The 5,994-nt window shown below is 33.3% G+C and overlaps 1 long non-coding RNA gene across 1 annotated transcript; it reads right to left on the reverse strand.

Annotated features, from left to right (window-relative positions):
* Positions 1–255: 255 nt before the first annotated feature.
* LOC107058338 (uncharacterized) lies at positions 256–3,812 on the reverse strand. The gene is made up of 3 exons (XR_001471944.1): positions 3,733–3,812; positions 3,695–3,698; positions 256–271 (listed from the first exon to the last, which is right to left on the reverse strand). It is a non-coding gene; the product is annotated as an uncharacterized lncRNA (long non-coding RNA).
* Between the last annotated feature and the right edge of the window lie 2,182 nt (positions 3,813–5,994).

Here is a 5,994-nt window from a genome sequence, read left to right on the forward strand (position 1 = left end):
CTGGAAATCCGTAATATGTAGAATCGGTGATTTAAACATCAAATCAAAATAAATCAAAATGAATATAGGACTCTTTCCATAAATAAAATTAATTTTAAATACTAAAATCTGAATACATATTATTTTATAAAAATATTGTCATTCTGCCATTTTAAATAAATATTTTAAAGTGTTGTTATTTTGACTAATTATGTTAGGTATTATGACTTAATTGCTAATTTTCCCATTAATTTACTCCACCTTAATTTTTCTACGGGCTTATTTTGAGGTGCTGTTGACACCCAATTTTGACCCTCCCCGATAATAATTAATTTCTGAGCCTCTTAACTCTTCAAACGAATTAAAAATAATTAGACTTTATAAAATTCAAATATTTTAAGGCTATTCTAAGTAATTCCGTCGATTTTTATAGTATTTTGAGTAATAAAGTTATTTCATATAATTATATACGTAGTTAGTACATTTTACAAATATTTGAAAACACCATATCAAAAATTTCTAAGTTTGTTAAGACAAGTATTTTATTAATTTAGTTAGTACAACTTATAGTTATAATCCTTAGTTATTCAAATTGATTATTTTATAATCAATTAATTATTTCATTTCATTAAGATTAAGAAGCTTCCTAATTAATTTATGAAAAATTCGTCTTGTTTAAATATCGGCCAAAATTCGGATATAATTGAAATTCTTCCTGACTATTATTTATTTGCAATCTTAGCCAATTGTTTACTCGATCTTTGACTAAATTAGAAGAGCAATTTTGGGCTGAATTCAATTTCCCACGCAGCCCAATGTCCCCTCCCAGCAGCCATTTCTCTAGGTTTTTAATTCCAAGCCCAATTCAACCTTTTCTTCCTCCAACTCCAGTCAGCTTAAGCCCCGACCCGGCCCTTTTCCTCATTCAACAAGACCCATTTCTAGTTCAATGTTACCAGTTCACAAGCGACAATAGCTCACTCACAACGTCAATACACGGAAAAGCAACAACAATAGAAGGCGATACTCTGTTTTCTTTGTTCTCTTCTTCAGACGTCCCTTTCCAATTTATACGATTTCAGCAAGCAAGCAACGTGCTTCGTCCTTGTGACCTGGAGATGAAGCCACGTCGTCGCTCAAGGACGATTGATCAATCCCAAGCATCTATTCGCCTTTTCCTTTTTCGGAATGAATTAAAACCTTAGGAAAGGGTGTTTGTCCAAAATGGTGAAAGTTTTTGGATTTTGAAATTTGAATGGACCTTGAATCCAAAAGGGGACCCGAAATCCCCCCCCCCCCCATTTCCTCTTATTCATAGTTGGGGGCAGAGAGAAAAGTGGTAAAAAAAAGAGTTGTAAAAAAGATTAAAGATTTTTGGTTGGAGAAAATATTGGAGAAGAGTTGGATTTTTTTTAGCAAAAAAAAAGAATACAGAGGCTTGAGCATTAGTATTTTAAATACAAACTAAAATACGTTTCAGAGATAGAGGATACAATAGTTTTTTTTAGGTGTTTGGGTTCAGTTCTCTGCTCAAATCTCTTGTCCACTGTTCGTTTCGAGTTCTTGTGGTAGAAGGGTCGGTTCCTTGCTCATTTGTATCCCAGTCGATGCTCATCAAAAGGTATACAACTCTCGACTCTCTCATTTTATTTATGTTCCAGTAAATGTCCGAGATTTGAGTTGTGTTCTGTATTGGTGTGATTCGATTGTTTGAGTATAGATGATGACAGGTGGATGCCTTGGTTGCTGTTGTTCTTGTTTTTCTTGACTTTCATAGCTTTTCGAAACACTTCTTCAATCCTACTTTATTCTCTTAGATCCGTCCTATTGCTTGATATTCGACACGATATCTTTCATTCCTTCACCTCAAACTAAATGAATGAATTATTATGCCAACATTCCGAGTTCGTGTATTGTACTTGCTACTGTACCGAGTTTGTATGTCACATGTGTCACTACTCGTTTTGATTCTTTACCTGGTAGCTTTATTGGGATGTAGGCTTTATCTTCCTTCTCCAGAATCAATATGTTAGTTGATCATATTGTTAAAATTTGTGTTAAAGTTTACTTTATTTAAACTTGATCTAAAAGGGGGATTAACAACAAATTGATCTAAGTTCTATTGCCTCTTTACTGGTTCTAACTTGTTTCGTCTTAGCAATGATTAGTCGCATGTTCTATTATTTTCTCGCCTTCGTTTTTCATTTAAGTATAGGAGTTCTTTTTTTTTAAATCTATCAATATAGTATGTCTATGTCCCATTATGGATTTGTGTTTCTGGGAGCTCACTGGATTTTTGTTCTTTTATATATATATATATATATATATATATATTACATCTCTATATTTATCTCTAAAGTTTTGGTGGGCATCCTACATTAAAATCTAGTAGGCATATGTATAAAAAAATTATTTCGTGATGTTGAGTAGTAACCCGCTTGCATGAAATGTGTGTCTTCAAGTTTTAATGCTATTTACAAAGTTCTCTTCTTTAAATTAATATACTGACCAACCTCTTTAAAATGTAGTTAGTATGAGCATGCTTCCTTTTGTTTTATTTGGTAGCAGCATTTTCTTACACATAAGTGTGTTTATTTTGGGCTAATTTTGACCATTGAGTCGGAATTTGATAAAAACTTTAATGGATCGATTCATGTCCGAATAATATCTTGCTTTCGTTTCTTAAGCGTGTGCATCAATGTATAAAATTTATGCCAAGTTTTGTTGAAATATTTCCTATCCTTGTTGCCATTTCTTGCTGGTTTTTCAAAGGGCTGGAAATAATTTTTTGAATGTCGAAATAATTTTTCTTGCTTTTAACTCAATTTGTATTAGTTTGTGGTGGGTTGTTCCAAAATGTTGAATTATTTATTTTCTTTTCCAGTTACCTAAATAAATATTCTAATTCCACTTCCTTATTTTATTTGGGTACAACTTGCTGGCTGAGTCCGTCAGACTCTTATTGTTAACCCAGTTGCATTTCGAGAGAGCAACAAAAGCTTAAATCTCTTCTTCATTGAGTTAACCGGCCATTGAAAATCAACGAACAAGACCCGAAGTTGAAAGAAACAATAGATCGAGAAGTTGAAAGATTGGGCCAAAGGCCCATTCTTAATTCAAATTGTATTTCGTTACTTTTGGGCCTAAGCCCACTTGTCTATTATCTTGCTAGAATTTAGGACAGGTAAAAAATTGGGCCAAAGGCCCAAAATGAAAATTGGCCCAAATACTGGCCCAGGCGGACAAGAAACCAGATTTGGGCCCAAATCTCTTTCCCTCTTCATTTTTGATTATGTTTGTTTACTTGTTAATATTTGTTGTTAATCTTAAGGTCGAAAAATTTAAAACCCCAAAAGACACCTATTTTGACTTAACAATTTAACTAAATCGGTCTTTTAAATGAACTTAAAGAATAATTTTGCAAATTCTCTCACTTAGATGAGTATTCCCGTATTTCTCCCCTTTTCCCTTTTAAAACAGTTCTAACTATAAATTTTGCAATTTCAGGTTAAGTTAAATTATTTTAGCCAAATAATTAATTACCGGATAACCGCATGTTAGCGGGCATTTCGGGCGCTTTTAAACCCTTTCCGAAATGCTAATATGAACCTCGAACCCCCTTAATTATTTTCATTAGATTTTCTGTTTTTAATCTCTTGAAAAAAATCAGTTTTTTCTTAATTTTCCTTTAAAAATTAAGTGGCGACTCTTAGACCAATCTAATTATATATTTTTAAATAAAACAGGTGCAACAATTTGTTTTGAAGTTTTATACTAATTTCATCCCTTCTCCATTTGAAGTTTCAGTTCTTCAATTTTGTACAATGTTTGAACTTTAAATCCACGTCTTCCAACTTCATTAGTTTACCTGTGTTTTGCTTATGAAAAAAATTCTTTACTAGAAATATTCATGTCCTAAATTAAATAGGCTTGTGAAATACTTGATGAAAATTGGATTGAACTATAAAGTTATTGTTTCGCATGAGTAGCATGTCAATCAGGTACTCAAGTTATATAATAAATTGGGAACAACAATTGAATTCTTACAAAGACTACTCAATTTTTGTTTCTGTCTTTGCAAGAGAATTATACCTCTGCATACGACAAAGTGAAAGGAGACAAGACTCAACCAGTTATTGTTAGCAAATGATCGAGCCATACAGACAATAGAAGCTCTGGATAATATTTTTCCTTTTTATATTTCAGGTGGGCAATTTATCTTTTTCTATCTCCAAAGAACTACTATATACATTCCATTGTTAGTTTGAATGATCCATGACAATTAGTCTGTTATTTGGAGAATCAAAGAAGAACAACAAAACGTCCATAGAAGGCTTATATCCAAGAGCTCCAGGCAAGGTAAATTAGAATGTCCATTACTTTAAGTTCGTTCCCGGATCTTAAAAGGTGAGTTGTCATGCAGGTTCTCCCTACAAGAAAACTTATGAGAAGACTTTGATATTATATTATAGACAATGGCATTACATGGGATTCCAGGTGGTGCGGTTCTCTTTCTAGATCTGACGAACCTTTAAAGCTTTATATGACATGAATTTACCATATGTATGTTCCAAAGAAATATGAAGATGGTTAACTAAAGAGTTTTAATGATCTCAGATTGGCTCTGAGATTTGTGTATTAGATGAACATTTTTTTTTATGCTATTTCATTTGGATATGTGAAATGTCGATATATTAATAAAGGTATAGTGAAAAGTAAAGTACTTTGTTAGATATACTCTGGCAATAATATACCTACATATTAGTTTTGTTGCATCTTCAGCAAGTATGTCAATTTTGAAGGTTCTCCCCTTAATTGATAGTTTGAGATTTAGTTTAATGCTAAAACCAAAATTTGACTTAACATTATTAGTTTTGTTATCGACATGTCCTTCAGTTTGTAAGTAGATGCCTGAAGCAATATATTACTCCCTCCGTCCCATTTTATGTGAGGTAGTTTGACTCGGCACAGAGTTTAAGAAAGAATAGAAGACTTTAAAAATTTGTGGTCCAAAATGAATGATAGAAATTTGTGTGCCTGTAAATCATTTCATTAAGGGTAAAATAGACATTTTATAGTTAAATAGTTACTTAATATAGAAATGTATCATTCTTTTTGGGACTTGCTAAAAAGGAAAGTAAGTCACATAAATTGGGACAAAGGGAGTAACATTTTAGGATACAAGCAATGCAATTTTGGCTTTATGTTTTTATTTAAAAAAAATAAGTTTTTATCTATCATTCACCACTATATGACTACACCAAACACCTGGCCTCTTATTCTGACCTACCTATGGAAGTTGCTCGTGAAGGTTCGGGTACCTTTGTTTCCCAACCTCATGCACTAGAAGAGGTTGGAGAACCTTTCTCGAATCAATATGTTCCCCACACTAGTGGGTCTGAAGTGGGAAACCATCAGGGTGTAAGAGCTGGTTCACATTCTCACATGAGTCGTGGTACTCAAGCCATGAATCCTCCTTTTCAACAAATGGCTGATTTTTTTCGCCACATGGCTGAATCGATGCATGATCCCAACGGGATTAACTTTGAGAAAATGAGAAAAATGGGTGGAGTGGAGTTTGAAGGCATCGTTGATCCCACAGATGCTGAACAATGGCTGAAGCGCATGGAGAGGGTATTTGAGTAGTTAGAGTGTTCAGAAGTTGCCAAATTTAAGTATGCTATTTCACTATTACAAAAGAATGCTTACGATTGGTGGGTAAGTGTTCCAAATGCCAAGGTAAAACTTCCTGTTCTTACTTGGAATGATTTTCTTAAGGAATTTCATATGAAGTATGTCCCATCTGCTTATTGTGATGCAAAGAGAAATGAGTTCTTGAATTTAAGGCAACGAGGCATGTCTATAGACGAGTACCAACAAAAGTTTCTAAGGCTCTCTCGTTATGCTGGAGGTATTATCAAAGAGGAAAAAGACAAGTGCAGCAGATTTGAAAATGGTTTAAATGATTCCATTAGGAAGAATGTGGCGATCCTGCAACATGAGAAATTTTGTAAG

The sequence above is a fragment of the Solanum tuberosum genome, unplaced genomic scaffold, assembly GCF_000226075.1.
Source record: "Solanum tuberosum cultivar DM 1-3 516 R44 unplaced genomic scaffold, SolTub_3.0 scf00489, whole genome shotgun sequence".
In the NCBI taxonomy this organism is placed as follows: Eukaryota; Viridiplantae; Streptophyta; class Magnoliopsida; order Solanales; family Solanaceae; genus Solanum; species Solanum tuberosum.